The following is a 19,083-nucleotide window of genomic DNA, read 5'->3' on the forward strand; positions in this document are numbered from 1 at the left end:
GAAGAAAGTGCAAAATAGAAATAGAAATAATGGGGTGCAAAGGAGCAAAATAAATACAGTAGGGGAAGCGGTAGTTGTATGGGCTAAATTATAGATGGGCTACAGGTACAGGTGCAGTGATCTGTGAGCTGCTCTGACAGCTGGTGCTTAAAGCTAGTGAGGGAGATAAGTGTTTACAGTTTCAGAGATTTTTGTAGTTCGTTCCAGTCACTGGCAGCAGAGAACTGTAAGGAAAGACGGCCAAAGGAGGAATTGGCTTTGGGGGTGACCAGAGAGATATACCTGCTGGAGCGCATGCTACAGGTGGGTGCTGCTATGGTGACCAGCGAGCTGAGATAAGGGGGGACTTTACCTAGCAGGGTCTTGTAGATGACCTGGAGCCAGTGGGTTTGGCGATGAGTATGAAGCGAGGGCCAGCCAATGAGAGCGTACAGGTCGCAGTGGTGGGTAGTATATGGGGCGTTGGTGACAAAACGGATGGCACTGTGATAGACTGCATCCAGTTTATTGAGTAGAGTGTTTGGAGGCCATTTTGTAAATGACATCGCCGAAGTCGAGGATCGGTAGTATGGTCAGTTTTACGAGGGTGTGTTTGGCAGCATGAGTGAAGGATGCTTTGTTGTGAAATAGGAAGCCAATTCTAGATTTAACTTTGGATTGGAGATGTTTGATGTGAGTCTGGAAGGAGAGTTTACAGTCTAACCAGACACCTAGGTATTTGTAGTTGTCCACATATTCTAAGTCAGAACCGTCCAGAGTAGTGATGCCGGACGGGCGGGCAGGTGCAGGCAGCAATCGATTGAAGAGCATGCATTTAGTTTTACTTGTATTTAAGAGCAGTTGGAGGCCACAGAAGGAGAGTTGTATGGCATTGATGCTCGTCTGGAGGGTTGTTAACACAGTGTCCAAAGAAGGGCCAGAAGTATACAGAATGGTGTCGTGTGCGTAGAGGTGGATCAGAGACTCACCAGCAGCAATAGCGACATCATTGATGTATACAGAGAAAAGAGTTGGCACAAGAATTGAACCCTGTGGTACCCCCATAGAGACTACCAGAGGTCCGGACAACAGGCCCTCCGATTTGACACATTGAACTCTATCAGAGAAGTAGTTGGTGAACCAAGCGAGGCAATCATTTGAGAAACCAAGGCTATTGAGTCTGCCGATGAGGATGTGGTGATTGACAGAGTTGAAAGCTTTGGCCAGGTCAATGAATACGGCAGCACAGTATTGTTTCTTATCGATGGCGGTTACGATATCGTTTATGACCTTGAGCGTGGCTGAAGTGCACCCATGACCAGCTCTGAAACCAGATTGCATAGCGGGGAAGGTACGGTGGGATTTGAAATGGTCGGTTATCTGTTTGTTGACTTGGCTTTCGAAGACCTTAGAAAGGCGGGGTAGGATAGATATAGGTCTGTAGCAGTTTGGGTCAAGAGTGTCCCCTCCTTTGAAGAGGGGGATGACAGCAGCTGCTTTCCAATCTTTTGGAATCTCAGACGACACGAAAGAGAGGTTGAACAGGCTAGTAATAGGGGTTGCAACAATTTCGGCAGATCATTTTACAAAGAAAGGGTCCAGATTGTCTTGCCCAGCTGATTTATAGGGGTCCAGATTTTGCAGCTCTTTCAGAACATCAGCTGACTGGATTTGGGAGAAGGAAAAATGGGGAAGGCTTGGGCGAGTAGATGTGGGGGGGTACAGTGCTGTTGACCGCGGTAGGGGTAGCCAGGTAGAAAGCATGGCCAGCCGTAGAAAAATGCTTATTGAAATTCTCAATTATAGTGGATTTATCAGAGGTGACAGAGTTTCCTATCCTCAGTGCAGTGGGCAGCTGGTTTGGAAGCGTGTACACTTTAAAATGTGTATTACATTGTCCATCACGCATAACTGTCAAGTTAAAGAGTGGTTCAATGATCTGTTTGAATGAGACTGGATCTACCAAGTGAATAACTTAATGTATTGTCTTCAACAACAAATGAAGAGATGACAGTGGCAGCTTACCTGACATGCAACAGGCTTTCATCCTACAAAAAAAACTTGGTATACGATAGAAATAACAACATTCACCTAGATGTACTTCAGCTTTGACCACAGCTGCATTCAAGGTGGTGCTGGAGTCTCTTCTCACAGCCGCTGTGCAACATGCTGGATGCTGACCACAATCACCTGTGAAGTGTAGGCCTATTGTAGACTCTAGACTGGCAGTCTGGAATTCATGTGAGGCCCACAGGTGTTTGTGTATCAGTGTCTGGTCTATCTACGACAGGTCTGATATGTAAGTATGTAACACCTGGACCACCACAACAACAGATAGAAGCAGAGGACCCGTCTGTTTGTCTGTCTGTCTCTCTGCCGTCAGTTCTCACACTGTCCTCTAACATTAAACACCACGTCTCCTTTCAGCCCACTAGAAGAGGAAAGGTGGCAGAGTTGTTTTTCTTCTTCCCCTTCTTCCGTCCATCAAAAGAAAATACCAGAGAGAGAAATCAAAGAGAAACGTGCAGCTGCTTTTTTTTGAGACGACCATGAGACAAGGAGCTGGGTGCAAAATGGGACCACAGCAAGTCTGTCACCTCCACTGGTAGATGGGTATATAGTGTGTGTGTGTGTGTGTGTGTGTGTGTGTGTGTGTGTGTGTGTGTGTGTGTGTGTGTGTGTGTGTGTGTGTGTGTGTGTGTGTGTGTGTGTGTGTGTGTGTGTGTGTGTGTTTGTCTGCAGCCTGGTTGAGGAGCAGTACGTTGGTGAGATCATGTGTGTGTTCAGAGGCTGTAGGTTCAGACATAAACAGCTGTAGGTTCAGACATAAACAGTTATCAGACAGAGGCTGTAGGTTCAGACATAAACAGCTGTAGGTTCAGACATAAACAGAGGCTGTAGGTTCAGACATAAACAGCTGTAGGTTCAGACATAAACACCTGTAGGTTCAGACATAAACAGCTGTAGGTTCAGACATAAACAGTTACGAAGGGGGCTGTAGGTTCAGACATAAACAGCTGTAGGTTCAGACATAAACACCTGTAGGTTCAGACATAAACAGCTGTAGGTTCAGACATAAACACCTGTAGGTTCAGACATAAACAGCTGTAGGTTCAGACATAAACAGTTATCAGACAGGGGGCTGTAGGTTCAGACATAAACAGCTGTAGGTTCAGACATAAACAGCTGTAGGTTCAGACATAAACAGCTGTAGGTTCAGACATAAACAGCTGCAGGTTCAGACATAAACAGCTGTAGGTTCAGACATAAACAGCTGTAGGTTCAGACATAAACAGCTGTAGGTTCAGACATAAACAGCTGTAGGTTCAGACATAAACAGTTATTCAGACAGAGGCTGTAGGTTCAGACATAAACAGCTGTAGGTTCAGACATAAACAAAGCTGTAGGTTCAGACATAAACAGCTGTAGGTTCAGACATAAACAGCTGTAGGTTCAGACATAAACAGCTGCAGGTTCAGACATAAACAGCTGTAGGTTCAGACATAAACAGCTGTAGGTTCAGACATAAACAGTTATCAGACAGGGGGCTGTAGGTTCAGACATAAACAGCTGTAGGTTCAGACATAAACAGCTGTAGGTTCAGACATAAACAGCTGTAGGTTCAGACATAAACAGCTGTAGGTTCAGACATAAACAGCTGTAGGTTCAGACATAAACAGCTGTAGGTTCAGACATAAACAGCTGTAGGTTCAGACATAAACAGCTGTAGGTTCAGACATAAACAGCTGTAGGTTCAGACATAAACAGCTGTAGGTTCAGACATAAACAGCTGTAGGTTCAGACATAAACAGCTGCAGGTTCAGACATAAACAGCTGTAGGTTCAGACATAAACAGTTATCAGACAGAGGCTGTAGGTTCAGACATAAACAGCTGCAGGTTCAGACATAAACAACTGTAGGTTCAGACATAAACAGCTGTAGGTTCAGACATAAACAGCTGTAGGTTCAGACATAAACAGTTATCAGGCAACATAAAATATCCGGTGTTGCTGTGGCTAGGTTGCGCGTCCTTTGATTTCTGCTATTGTCCCTGTCATTGGACAACAGTCTCACCGCTCAATACTTGATTGGGTAAAATGACAGTTCCTCCTCGTATGGAGACTTCTCCACATTCCCAGAAACATTCTCCCAGATGTGATTCCTCTCCCTCTGTTCTGTATAGTTGAGACCATAGTCTAGATGAGACAATATTAGAGCCATGCGCCATACTGGGACGACCTGGCTTGACACCTCAGTGGCCTCAACCTGTTGGTGGAACACTCAGCTGTGTGTGTGTGTGTGTGTGTGTGTGTGTGTGTGTGTGTGTGTGTGTGTGTGTGTGTGTGTGCGTGCGTGCGTGCGTGCGTGCGTGCGTGCGTGCGTGCGTGCGTGCGTGCCGCTGGGAATTGCCAAGGACGTCAAAAATACGATATTATCACCATACTTAAGTGGTGATACAATATTTATTGCGATTCTAGATATACAGTCGGAAGAAAAAGTATGTGAACCCTTTGGATCTGATCTTCATCTAGGCCACAACAATAGACAAACACAGTCTGCTTAAACTAATAACACACAAACAGTTATACGTTTCCATGTCTTTATTGAACACACCGTGTAAACATTCACAGTGCAGGGTGGGAAAAGTATGTGAACCCTTGGATTTAATAACTGGTTGACCCTCCTTTGGCAGCAATAACCTCAACCAAACGTTTTCTGTAGTTGCGGATCAGAGCTGCAAAACGGTCAGGAGGAATTTTGGATCATTCCTCTTTACAAAACTGTTTCAGTTCAGCAATATTCTTGGGATGTCTGGTGTGAACTGCTCTCTTGAGGTCATGCCACAGCATCTCAAATCGGGTCGAGGTCAGGACTCTGACTGGGCCACTGCAGAAGACGTATTTTCTTCTGTTGAAGCCGTTCTGTTGTTGATTTACTTCTGTGTTTTGGGTCGTTGTCCTGTTGCATCACCCAACTTCTGTTGGGCTTCAATTGGCAGACAGATAGCCTTACATTTTCCTGCAAAATGTGTTGATAAACTTGGGAATTGATTTTTCTGTCAATGATAGCAAGCTGTCCAGGCCCTGAGGCAGCAAAGCAGCCCCAAACCACGATGCTCCCTCCACCATACTTTACAGTTGGGATGAGGTTTTGATGTTGGTGTGCTGTGCCTTTTTTCTCTCCACACATAGTGTTTTGTGTTCCTTCCTTCCTTCCTTCCTTCCTTCCTTCCTTCCTTCCTTCCTTCCTTCCTTCCTTCCTTCCTTCCTTCCTTCCTTCCTTCCTTCCTTCCTTCCTTCCTTCCTTCCTTCCTTCCTTCCTTCCTTCCTTCCAAACAACTCAACTTTAGTTTCATCTGTCCACAGAATATATTGCCAGTAGCGCTGTGGAACATCCAGGTGCTCTTTTGCGAACTTCAGACGTGCAGCAATGTTTTTTTTGGACAGCAGTGACTTCTTCCGTGGTGTCCTCCCATGAACACCATTCTTGTTTTGTGTTTTACGTATCGTAGACTTGTCAACAGAGATGTTAGCATGTTCCAGAGATTTCTGTAAGTCTTTAGCTGACACTCTGGGATTCATCTTAACCTCACTGAGCATTTTGCACTATGCTCTTGCAGTCATCTTTGCAGGACGGCTACTCCTAGGGAGAGTAGCAACAGTGCTGAACTTTCTCCATTTATAGACAATTTGTCTTACCGTGGACTGATGAACATCAAGGCTTTAAGATATATTTTTGTAACCCTTCCCAGTTACAATTCAAGTCAACAATTCATAATATTAGGTCTTCAAACATCTCTTTTGTATGAGACATGGTTCACATCAGGCAATGCTTCTTGTGAATAGCCTTTTTTATATGGCAGGGCAGCTCTAACCAACATCTCCAATCTCATCTCATTGATTGGACTCCAGGTTAGCTGACTCCTGACTCCAATTAGCTTTTGGAGAAGTCATTAGCCTAGGGGTTCACATACTTTTTCCAACCTACACTGTGAATGTTTAAATTATGTATTCAATATAGACAAGAAAAATACAATAATGTGTATGTTATTAGTTTAACCACACTGTGTTTGTCTGTTGTTGTGACTTAGATGAAGATCAGATCAAATTTTATGTCCAATTTATGCAGAAATCCAGGTAACTACAAAGGGTTCACATACTTTTTCTTGCCACTGTATCATGATTTATCATGCACTATTCAATATGTATTGCAATTTGATATTGCAATTCAATGTTCCAAACATATTGCTCACCATATGTCTGCTGCAGAGAGGCTAGAGAGCATGAGAAAACGAGTTTTGGTCAGTCATGGTCACGGAAATAAAAGTGCTGAAAACATGACTCACCAGACCTGAGCCTCCCCTCCCCTCCCCATCCCATCCCATGGCCAGACCTGAGCCTCCACTCCCCATCCCATCCCATGGCCAGACCTGAGTCTCCCCTCCCCATCCCATCCCATCCCATGGCCAGACCTGAGCCTCCCCTCCCCATCCCATGGCCAGACCTGAGCCTCCCCTCCCCATCCCATCCCATCCCATGGCCAGACCTGAGCCTCCACTCCCCATCCCATCCCATGGCCAGACCTGAGCCTCCCCTCCCCATCCCATGGCCAGACCTGAGCCTCCCCTCCCCTCCCCATCCCATGGCCAGACCTGAGCCTCCCCTCCCCATCCCATCCCATCCCATGGCCAGACCTGAGCCTCCCCTCCCCTCCCATCCCATGGCCAGACCTGAGCCTCCCCTCCCCATCCCATCCCATCCCATGGCCAGACCTGAGCCTCCCCTCCCCATCCCATCCCATGGCCAGACCTGAGCCTCCCCTCCCCATCCCATCCCATGGCCAGACCTGAGCCTCCCCTCCCCATCCCATCCCATCCCATGGCCAGACCTGAGCCTCCCCTCCCCATCCCATCCCATGGCCAGACCTGAGCCTCCCCATCCCATCCCATGGCCAGACCTGAACCTCCCCTCCCCATCCCATCCCATCCCATCCCATGGCCAGACCTGAGCCTCCCCTCCCCATCCCATCCCATCCCATGGCCAGACCTGAGCTCCTCCCCATCCCATCCCATGGCCAGACCTGAGCCTCCCCATCCCATCCCATGGCCAGACCTGAGCCTCCCCTCCCCATCCCATCCCATCCCATGGCCAGACCGGAGCCTCCCCATCCCCTCCAAATCCCATGGCCAGACCTGACCTGGCATTAGCCTGCCCTTGTCTTTAGCAGGCTGACAACAGACTCATCCGTCACAGGTTTGTAATCAAGAAGTGTACCCCCACCCCCCCCTCCCTCCCTCCCTCCCCCCTCCCTCCCCCCTCCCTCCCCACCCCTCCCTCCCTCCTCCCCACCCCCTCCCTCCCCACCCCTCCCTCCCCACCCCTCCCTCCATGGCTAACTCTTCCGGCTGATTACTCGTAATGTAATTTTAATTAAAAACTGCGGTGTCAAAGGGTTTAGTGGGCTTGAGAAGTGGGCCCAGATTGCAGCGCTGTGGTAAACCCCCCTCACTTGGTTGGAGAGGAAATGCATCCTGACACCAACCTGTGTGACCTGGACGACCTACGACAACATGAACAAAAGGCAGTCTACTGTACAGGGCCGAGGGCACGGTCTGGCCACGGGGCACGGTCACAATGAGAGGATAGTCACCATGGGTAGAGAAGGTGCTTTCCTATATTACTGTCACTTGTAATTATAATTCATTAATACGATATTAATATAGCAGTAGAATAGGAGGAACACAGAAGGTGTGGAGTGTCTGGGGAAGGGTGGAGGTGAAGGTGTGGGGGTGAAAACTAAAAGGGTTGTGCTCGCTCCTAACTGACAGTTTAAAGCCACATTCCTGAATTTATGTTCCAGCCTAAACGGAATGCTTGGTTTAGCATTAAACTAATTTTAAAAGGTATATGGAACATGCATTAAAACTTTGGAGAAAAACCTTTAAATTGTCTCTTTGGAAAGAAGAGATTTAACAAGACAAATCCCTGGTATAGAATCAACAGTTGAAGTCCTCTGGTAGTTGGTAATCCCTTCACCTGGAACGGTTTGATTATCTCCTCTCCATCGACCCTGAAACGGATCCCCCCCCCACTGCTCCCTGCGCCCAGACTAAACCACTCTCCTCTCTAAAAGCCCATCTCAACCCCATCTGCTGAGACATTACTGAGATCCCCCTCACTCACAGCCTGGAAGAATGGCCAAGGAGGGGATGTAGGGATGGCTACACGGGGGGGAGGAGGGGATGTAGGGATGGCTACACGGGGGGAAGGAGGGGATGTAGGGATGGCTACACGGTGGGGGGAGGAGGGGATGTAGGGATGGCTACACGGTGGGGGAAGGAGGGGATGTAGGGATGGCTACACGGTGGGGGGAGGAGGGGATGTAGGGATGGCTACACGGTGGGGGAAGGAGGGGATGTAGGGATGGCTACACGGTGGGGGAAGGAGGGGATGTAGGGATGGCTACACGGTGGGGCGAAGGAGGGGATGTAGGGATGGCTACACGGTGGGGGAAGGAGGGGATGTAGGGATGGCTACACGGTGGGCCAAGGAGGGGATGTAGGGATGGCTACACGGTGGGGGAAGGAGGGGATGTAGGGATGGCTACACGGTGGGCGAAGGAGGGGATGTAGGGATGGCTACACGGTGGGGGGAGGAGGGGATGTAGGGATGGCTACACGGTGGGGGAGGAGGGGATGTAGGGATGGCTACACGGTGGGGGGGAGGAGGGGATGTAGGGATGGCTACACGGTGGGGGGAGGAGGGGATGTAGGGATGGCTACACGGTGGGGGGAGGAGGGGATGTAGGGATGGCTACACGTGGGGGGAGGAGGGGATGTAGGGATGGCTACACGGTGGGGGGAGGAGGGGATGTAGGGATGGCTACACGGTGGGGAAGGAGGGGATGTAGGGATGGCTACACGGTGGGGGGGAGGAGGGGATGTAGGGATGGCTACACGGTGGGCCAAGGAGGGGATGTAGGGATGGCTACACGGTGGGCCAAGGAGGGGATGTAGGGATGGCTACACGGTGGGGGGGAGGGGGGGATGTAGGGATGGCTACACGGTGGGGGGAGGAGGGGATGTAGGGATGGCTACACGGTGGGGGGAGGAGGGGATGTAGGGATGGCTACACTGTGGGGGAGGAGGGGATGTAGGGATGGCTACACGGTGGGGGCAAGGAGGGGATGTAGGGATGGCTACACGGTGGGGGGAGGAGGGGATGTAGGGATGGCTACACGGTGGGCCAAGGAGGGGATGTAGGGATGGCTACACGGTGGGGCAAGGAGGGGATGTAGGGATGGCTACACGGTGGGGGGAGGAGGGGATGTAGGGATGGCTACACGGTGGGGGGAGGAGGGGATGTAGGGATGGCTACACGGTGGGGGGGAGGAGGGGATGTAGGGATGGCTACACGGTGGGCCAAGGAGGGGATGTAGGGATGGCTACACGGTGGGGGAAGGAGGGGATGTAGGGATGGCTACACGGTGGGGGAGGAGGGGATGTAGGGATGGCTACACGGTGGGGGAAGGAGGGGATGTAGGGATGGCTACACGGTGGGGGGAGGAGGGGATGTAGGGATGGCTACACGGTGGGGAAGGAGGGGATGTAGGGATGGCTACACGGTGGGGGGAGGAGGGGATGTAGGGATGGCTACACGGTGGGCCAAGGAGGGGATGTAGGGATGGCTACACGGTGGGGGGAGGAGGGGATGTAGGGATGGCTACACGGTGGGGGGAGGAGGGGATGTAGGGATGGCTACACGGTGGGGGGAGGAGGGGGATGTAGGGATGGCTACACGGTGGGGGGAGGAGGGGATGTAGGGATGGCTACACGGTGGGGGGGAGGAGGGGATGTAGGGATGGCTACACGGTGGGGGGAGGAGGGGATGTAGGGATGGCTACACGGTGGGGGAAGGAGGGGATGTAGGGATGGCTACACGGTGGGGGAAGGAGGGGATGTAGGGATGGCTACACGGTGGGGGGAGGAGGGGATGTAGGGATGGCTACACGGTGGGGGGAGGAGGGGATGTAGGGATGGCTACACGGTGGGGGGGAGGAGGGGATGTAGGGATGGCTACACGGTGGGGGAAGGAGGGGATGTAGGGATGGCTACACGGTGGGGCCAAGGAGGGGATGTAGGGATGGCTACACGGTGGGGGAAGGAGGGGATGTAGGGATGGCTACACGGTGGGGCAAGGAGGGGATGTAGGGATGGCTACACGGTGGGGGGAGGAGGGGATGTAGGGATGGCTACACGGTGGGGGGAGGAGGGGATGTAGGGATGGCTACACGATGGGCCAAGGAGGGGATGTAGGGGTGGCTACACGGTGGGCCAAGGAGGGGATGTAGGGGATGGCTACACGGTGGGCCAAGGAGGGGATGTAGGGATGGCTACACGGTGGGGGGAAGGAGGGGATGTAGGGATGGCTACACGGTGGGGGGAGGAGGGGATGTAGGGATGGCTACACGGTGGGGGGGAAGGAGGGGATGTAGGGATGGCTACACGGTGGGCCAAGGAGGGGATGTAGGGATGGCTACACGGTGGGGGAAGGAGGGGATGTAGGGATGGCTACACGGTGGGGGGAGGAGGGGATGTAGGGATGGCTACACGGTGGGGGGAAGGAGGGGATGTAGGGATGGCTACACGGTGGGGGAAGGAGGGGATGTAGGGATGGCTAACGGTGGGGGAAGGGGGGATGTAGGGATGGCTACACGGTGGGGGGAGGAGGGGATGTAGGGATGGCTACACGGTGGGCCAAGGAGGGGATGTAGGGATGGCTACACGGTGGGGGGGAGGAGGGGATGTAGGGATGGCTACACGGTGGGGGGAGGAGGGGATGTAGGGATGGCTACACGGTGGGGGGGAGGAGGGGATGTAGGGATGGCTACACGGTGGGGGGAGGAGGGGATGTAGGGATGGCTACACGGTGGGGGAAGGAGGGGATGTAGGGATGGCTACACGGTGGGGGAAGGAGGGGATGTAGGGATGGCTACACGGTGGGGGAAGGGGGATGTAGGGATGGCTACACGGTGGGGAAGGGGCCTTTGGAGAGGCTCTGACTGTCTGACATAAAACTGGACATGACGCCTTATGAACATCCTGTCCTTCCCAGATTTGGTCACTATCTGTAGGACCGTATCCATCTAATGAAAAATGTTGGTCTTTGGGGAAGGTAGGTGGGTAGATACCAGATCGGCTAATAGTTGGCTTTGTAAGGTTTTAGGGGCACAAGGACGCAGTGACCCTTTAACACTCTCTGACAGGGGCCTTGTGTTCCTGCCCAGCCTTCACTGGACAGACAGTTGGAGTGGACCGCAGTTGGCCTGGTCAGTGACGCGTGGACAGACAGTTGGAGTGGACCGCAGTTGGCCTGGTCAGTGATGTGTGGACAGACAGTTGGAGTGGACCGCAGTTGGCCTGGTCAGTGATGTGTGGTCTAATAGGGTTTAACTTTTCTAACCTCCCTTCTGCCAGGGCCAGGGAGACCTGCTGCTACTTATATTGACCTGTGTTGTGTGTGTGTGTGTGTGTGTGTGTGTGTGTGTGTGTGTGTGTGTGTGTGTGTGTGTGTGTGTGTGTGTGTGTGTGTGTGTGTGTGTGTGTGTGTGTGGCCTGGTGGGTCATATCAGATGGGGAGGCCTGGTGGAGACCTGCTGCTCCTTATATTGGCCTGGTGGGTCATATCAGATGCTCAGAGCTCCAGCCTCCTGCCTACTCCTCCTGCTATCTCTTATAGTCGCCTGCTATCTCCTACAGCCTCCTGCTATCTCTTCCAAAATCCTGCGAATTCCTCCTGCTATATCCTCCTGGTATCTCCTTGTGCCATTTCCTCCTGCCTCCTGCTATCTCCTCCTGCTATCTCCTCAAGCCTCCTGATATCTCCTCCTTCTATCTCCTGCCTCCTGCTATTTCCTCCGGCCTCCTGCTATCTCCTGCCTCTTGCTATCTCCTCCTGCTATATCCTCCTGCCTCCTGCTATCTCATCCAGCCCCCTGCTATCCTCCAGCCTCCTGCTATTTACTCCAGCCTCCTGCTATCTCCTCCTGCAATTCCTCCTGCCTTCTGCTATCTCCTCTAGCCTCCTGCAATCTTTTCCTGCCTTCTGATTTCTCCTCCAGCCTCTTGCTATTTCATCATGCCATCTCCTCCTGCCTCTTACTATCTTCTCCTGCCTCCTGCATTTTCCTCCAGCCACTTGCTATATCCTCTTTTAATATCCTCCTGCTATCTTCTCCAGCCTCCTGCTATCTCCTCTATCCTCCTGCTACATCCTCCTGCCTCCTAAGTACTCCTGCGAACTTCTCCAGCCTTCTGAAATCTCCTCCAGCTTCTTGCGAACTCCTCCAGCCTCCTGCTTTTTCCACCTGCTATCTCCTCATCTGTCCACAGAACATTTTGCCAGTAGCGCTGTGCAACATCTAGGTGCTCTTTTGCGAACTTCAGACGGGCAGCAATGTTTTTTTGGACATCAGTGGCTTCTTCCGTGGTGTCTTCCCATGAACACCATTCTTGTTTAGTGTTATACGAATCGTAGACTCGTCAGAGATGTTAGCATGTTCCAGAGATTTCTGCAAGTCTCAAGCCTCCTGCTATCTTTTATAGCCTGCTATCTTTTATAGCCTCCTGCTTTTTCCTCCTGCTATCTCCGCCCGCCTCCTGCTATCTCCTCCAGACTCCTGATATCTCCTCCTGCTATATCCTCCAGCCACCTGCTTTTTCCTCCAGCCTCCTGCTATCTTTTCCAGCGTCCTGCTTTTCCTCCTGCTACTTCCTCCTGCTATCTCCTCCAGCCTCCTGCAATCTCTTCCAGCCTCCTGCTATCTCCTCCAGCCTCTTGCTATCTCTTCCAGCCTCCTGCTATATCCTCCTGCCTCCTGCTATCTCTTCCAGCCTCCTGCTATTTCCTCCAGCCATCTCCTCCTACTATCTCCTTCTGCTATCTCCTCCTGCTCCAGGCATTAAAGGAGCTTCCTCCTAAAGGAGGCCGTTTAATATTTGGACATTCGTCCCAAATGGCACCCTCTTCCCTTTATTTATTGATTTAACCTTTATTTAACCTGGTAGGCAAGTTGAGAACAAGTTCTCATTTACAACTGCGACCTGGCCAAGATAAAGCAAAGCAGTTCGACACATACAACAACACAGAGTTACACATGGAATAAAAAACATACAGTCAATAATACAGTAGAAAAACAAGTCTATATACAGTCAGTGCAAATGAGGTGAGATAAGGGAGTTAAGGCAATAAATAGGCCGTGGTGGCAAAGTAATTACAATATAGCAATTAAACACTGGAATGGTAGGTGTGCAGTAGATGAATGTGCAAAGTAGAAAAACTGGGGTGCAAAGGAGCAAGATAAATAAATAAATACAGTAGGGGAAGAGGTAGTAGTTTGGGCTAAATTATAGATGGGCTATGTACAGGTGCAGTAATCTGTGAGCTGCTCTGACAGCTGATGCTTAAAGCTAGTGAGGGAGATAAGTGTTTCAAGTTTCAGTGATTTTTGTAGTTCGTTCCAGTCATTGGCAGCAGAGAACTCGAAGGAGAGGCGGCCAAAGGAGGAATTGGCTTTGGGGGTGACCAGTGACATATACCTGCTGGAGCGCGTGCTACGGGTGGGTGCTGCTATGGTGACCAGCGAACTGAGATAAGGCGGGGCTTTACCTAGCAGGGTCTTGTAGATGACCTGGAGCCAGTGGGTTTGGCGACGAGTATGAAGCGAGGGCCAGCCAACGAGAGCGTACAGGTCGGAGACACCTGAAACCCCACCTCTTTAAGGAATACCTGGGATAGGATAAAGTAATCCTTCTAAACCCCCCCTTAAAAGATTTAGATGCACTATTGTAAAGTGTTCCACTGGATATCATAAGGTGAATGCACCAATTTGTAAGTCGCTCTGGATAAGAGTGTCTGCTAAATGACTTAAAAATGTAAATGTAAATGTAAATGTCGCAGTGGTGGGTAGTATATGGGGCTTTGGTGACAAAACGGATGGCGCTGTGATAGACTGCATCCAATTTGTTGAGTAGAGTGTTGGAGGCTATTTTGTAAATGACATCGCCGAAGTCGAGGATCGGTAGGATGGTCAGTTTTACGAGGGTATGTTTGGCAGCATGAGTGAAGGATGCTTTGTTGCGAAATAGGAAGCCAATTCTAGATTTAATTTTGGATTGGAGATGTTTGATGTGAGTCTGGAAGGAGAGTTTACAGTCTAACCAGACACCTAGGTATTTGTAGTTGTCCACATATTCTAAGTCAGAACCGTCCAGAGTAGTGATGCTGGACGGGCGGGCAGGTGCGGGCAGCGATCGGTTGAAGAGCATGCATTTAGTTTTACTTGTATTTAAGAGCAGTTGGAGGCCACGGAAGGAGAGTTGTATGGCATTGAAGCTCGTCTGGAGGGTAGTTAACACAGTGTCCAAAGAAGGGCCAGAAGTATACAGAATGGTGTCGTCTGCGTAGAGGTGGATCAGAGAGTCACCAGCAGCAAGAGCGACATCATTGATATATACAAAGAAGAGAGTTGGCCCGAGGCACCCCCATAGAGACTGCCAGAGGCCCGGACAACAGGCCCTCCAATTTGACACACTGAACTCTATCAGAGAAGTAGTTGGTAAACCAGGCGAGGCAATCATTTGAGAAACCAAGGCTGTTGAGTCTGCCAATAAGGATGTGGTGATTGACAGAGCCGAAAGCCTTAGCCAGGTCGATGCACCCTCGACAACCACTGTGATTATAATTATTTGACCCAGCTGGTCATCTATGAACATTTGAACATCTTGGCCATGTTCTGTTATAATCTCCACCCGGCACAGCCAGACGAGGACTGGCCACCCCTCATAGCCTGGTTCCTCTCTAGGTTTCTTCCTAGGTTCCGGCCTTTCTAGGGAGTTTTTCCTAGCCACCGTGCTTCTACACCTGCATTGCTTGCTGCTTAACCAAGGCCCAGCTCTGGTCAAAAGTAGTGCACTATATAGGGAATAGGGTGTCAAAAGTAGCGCACTATATAAGGAATAGGGTACCAAAAGTAGTGCACTATATAAGGAATAGGGTGTCAAAAGTAGTGCACTATATAGGGAATAGGGTGTCAAAAGTAGTGCACTATATAGGGAATAGGGTGTCAAAAGTAGTGCACTATATAGGGAATAGGGTGTCAAAAGTAGTGCACTATATAGGGAATAGGGTGTCAAAAGTAGTGCACTATATAGGGAATAGGGTGTCATTAGGGACGTAAACACTGTGTTGCTGGCCATGGGAGATCTGATGTTATTAAGACCCCCCTCTGCTCTCTGTTACGGTGTCAGATGGGATGAATAAACAGAGAGGACCAGCGTCTGGCAGGTGTTACGAGGAGCTGGCAGGAAGTGACACGGAGGGGCTCCTAAAAGGAGGACTCACCCTCAGGTGGAGCCAGCAGGGAGAGACGCTTCAGCACCTTCAGTCACGACACACTCACACAGAGGCATGCAGACACACACACACACACACACACACACACACACACACACACACACACACACACACACACACACACACACACACACACACACACACACACACTGTCAGTTTACATGATGGAGAGCTGCATAAATAGCGTAACTCCTGGGCATAAGGAAACAGAGATGCTTCTCTGATTTCAGCTTGAGGTTTTGTTCCCCGCTACGACACTATGATCTGTTCTGAGATCTGTCAGATACAGCCAGACTCTGGGCTCTGAGACACACACCGTTTCCTGGAAACCATTGTCCGGGGTCCTGCCCGTCCGGGGTCCGGGGTCATGCCCGTCCGGGGTCCTGCCCGTCCAGGGTCATACCTGCTATAACCTCCAGTACAGGGACAGGTACGTTTCCCAGGGCTGTGTCACAACTTCTCCACAGAACAAAGCACAGAAAATGTGTCATCCTAAAGACAAGGAGTTGACGGTTAGTGTCTTTAAGGGTTTAGGAAGGTGACTGAATCCATTTATCATTGAACTCAAGGAAAAATATACTGGCGGAGGAAAAACCTCCCATTTCAGAAGAGGATATTGGTAAACAGCTGAGGGATTGGGGCCGGAGAAATGTAACCACTCTCAAATTCATAGTCAGGGCTGTGAATGTAAGGACCGGCCATTTATGATATCAAAAGTATAGTTTTAACCATGTTTTGAGGCTATACAGTGTTTGTTTACAAACATTGGAGTAAAACAGGCTTATATTTTGGGAATCTGATTGGGGAGGGGGAGGAATTTATACGAATATATTATTGAAGAATCAATGGGTACAAATCATACATGTATTACTCCAAAACAAACTGCAGACTGCCCCTTTAACTGTATGTATTGTTCGTATTCTAGAACTACATTATCTGCAGATAATGTATAACAACTGGAAAACTGTCCCCAATCTGTACGCTATATAGTGTAGTTACTGTGTACAACAAGTTGCACCCCGAGATCATCATGTCTGACAGAAGGGAAACTGGGAGGTGGTGAGACAAAATGGCTGTTTTTTTTTTTTTGCCACTGCGTCGTCAGGGAGAAAGTGGGGAAGAAGAAGAAGAAGAAGAAATGTTAATATGACTTCCATCTTGGAGAGAAGAAGAGAGAGGAGACGGGGGGAAAGAAAGGTACAAAGCAGCCTCCTGGGTTCTCACTTGAGGGACCACTCACCCAGGTAATTAAGGAGCTTCAGGAGAGCACACAGGAAAAGTGGACGAAGAAGAAGAAGCCACAAAGAGAATGGCTGGAAGAAAATTACTTTTCCTGCCTTGTGCTTTTCTGGCTTTAAGGCTGCAACAAGAGATCGGCATCAGATGGTCCTTCTTCAACAGGCTGCCTGAGGGGCGGGCTGCCTACCTGGGGGGCGGGCTGGGGGGCACGAGGCATGGGGAACAAAACAGACCATTCAGTCTATCTCTCTCTCTGTCATGATTAAACTATTCATTAAGACAGTCTGTCTGTCTGTCTGCACTCCAGCCTACCTATCCCAGAGTTGTCTCATTATGAGGTACAGTGTTTAAACTGGTCAGTCAGTCAGTCAGTCAGTCAGTCAGTCAGTCAGTCAGTCAGTCAGTCAGTCAGTCTGTCTGTCAGTCAGTCAGTCAGTCAGTCAGTCAGTCTGTCTGTCTGTCTGTCTGTCTGTCTGTCTGTCTGTCTGTCTGTCTGTCTGTCTGTCTGTCTGTCTGTCTGTCTGTCTGTCTGTCTGTCTGTCAGTCAGTCTGTCTGTCTGTCTGATCTCCGACCTACCTATCCCAGAGTTGTCTCATTATGAGGTACAGTGTTTAAACTGGTCATTAAGACAGTCAGTCTGTCTGTCTGTCTGTCTGTCTGATCTCCGACCTACCTATCCCAGAGTTGTCTCATTATGAGGTACAGTGTTTAAACTGGTCATTAAGACAGTCAGTCAGTCTGTCTGTCTGATCTCCAGCCTACCTATCCCAGTGTTGTCTCATTATGAGGTACAGTGTTTAAACTGGTCATTAAGACAGTCAGTCTGTCTGTCTGTCTGTCTGATCTCCGACCTACCTATCCCAGTGTTGTCTCATTATGAGGTACAGTGTTTAAACTGGTCATTAAGACAGTCAGTCAGTCTGTCTGTCTGTCTGATCTCCGACCTACCTATCCCAGTGTTGTCTCATTATGAGGTACAGTGCTGCTCACTCCAAAGTGTTAAAAGGACGAAGCTGGGGAGGAGGAAGAGGAGGGAGATGAAGATGTTGTTTGAATGGGACTTCATATAGAATCCAGGAAGAGCACTAAACGGCTCCACAGAGAACATCTTCACCTTTCTCTTCTCTCTTCTCTCCAGGAGTATACTTCTTTTGGCTTCTTCATTTTGGCGAACCACTGAGTGCTTGAATTCAGTTAATTACAAGAAAGAAAACTTTGTACCTGTTGAAAAGATCCCCTTTTTGGTTCGTTGGCTTGTTAATGCCAACAAAGGCGAGATACAGCGGATGGCCGGAGAGAAAACCATACAGAGCTTTTCAGAGAGATACATCTCTAATAAGAATGCTGAGATGAGAGAGAGTTCCTCTGAAAGCAGGCATGTGAAAGGAAGAAAAAAAAAACCTATTTAACTTTTCTCATCCATAATTACTGTACATATCATGAAGAATAGGCTGACAGCCTTTCCTTTATCACAGAGACAAATTATCAACATCTCCATCTCCCATAGATAAAATAAAGATTGATGGATACCTTTTTAATGTAAAGTCAAGAGTAATTCGTTTTTTGGAACCTTTCAGAAGTAACTGTGTGTGAGTGTGTGTCAGAGTCCACTAGTTGACTTGACAGTGGCTCTCTTTCTATGTGGCTCTATACAGCCTAGCTCTGTGACTCTACAGACTAGCTCTGTGGCTCTACAGCCTAGCTCTGTGGCTCTACAGCCTAGCTCTGTGACTCTACAGCCTAGCTCTGTGGCTCTACAGCCTAGCTCTGTGGCTCTACAGCCTAGCTCTGTGGCTCTACAGCCTAGCTCTGTGACTCTACAGCCTAGCTCTGTGGCTCTACAGCCTAGCTCTGTGGCTCTACAGCCTAGCTCTGTGGCTCTACAGCCTAGCTCTGTGGCTCTACAGCCTAGCTCTGTGGCTCTACAGCCTAGCTCTGTGGCTCTACAGCCTAGCTCTGTGACTCTACAGCCTAGCTCTGTGGCTCTACAGCCTAGCTCTGTGGCTCTACAGCCTAGCTCTGTGACTCTACAGCCTAGCTCTGTGGCTCTACAGCCTAGCTCTGTGGCTCTACAGCCTAGCTCTGTGGCTCTACAGCCTAGCTCTGTGACTCTACAGCCTAGCTCTGTGGCTCTACAGCCTAGCTCTGTGACTCTACAGCCTAGCTCTGTGGCTCTACAGCCTAGCTCTGTGGCTCTACAGCCTAGCTCTGTGACTCTACAGCCTAGCTCTGTGACTCTACAGCCTAGCTCTGTGGCTCTACAGCCTAGCTCTGTGACTCTACAGCCTAGCTCTGTGGCTCTACAGCCTATCTCTGTGGCTCTACAGCCTATCTCTGTGACTCTACAGCCTAGCTCTGTGACTCTACAGCCTAGCTCTGTGACTCTACAGCCTAGCTCTGTGACTCTACAGCCTAGCTCTGTGACTCTACAGCCTAGCTCTGTGGCTCTAC

This window comes from Salmo salar, chromosome ssa05 (genome assembly GCF_905237065.1).
Source record: "Salmo salar chromosome ssa05, Ssal_v3.1, whole genome shotgun sequence".
Classification (NCBI taxonomy): domain Eukaryota; kingdom Metazoa; phylum Chordata; class Actinopteri; order Salmoniformes; family Salmonidae; genus Salmo; species Salmo salar.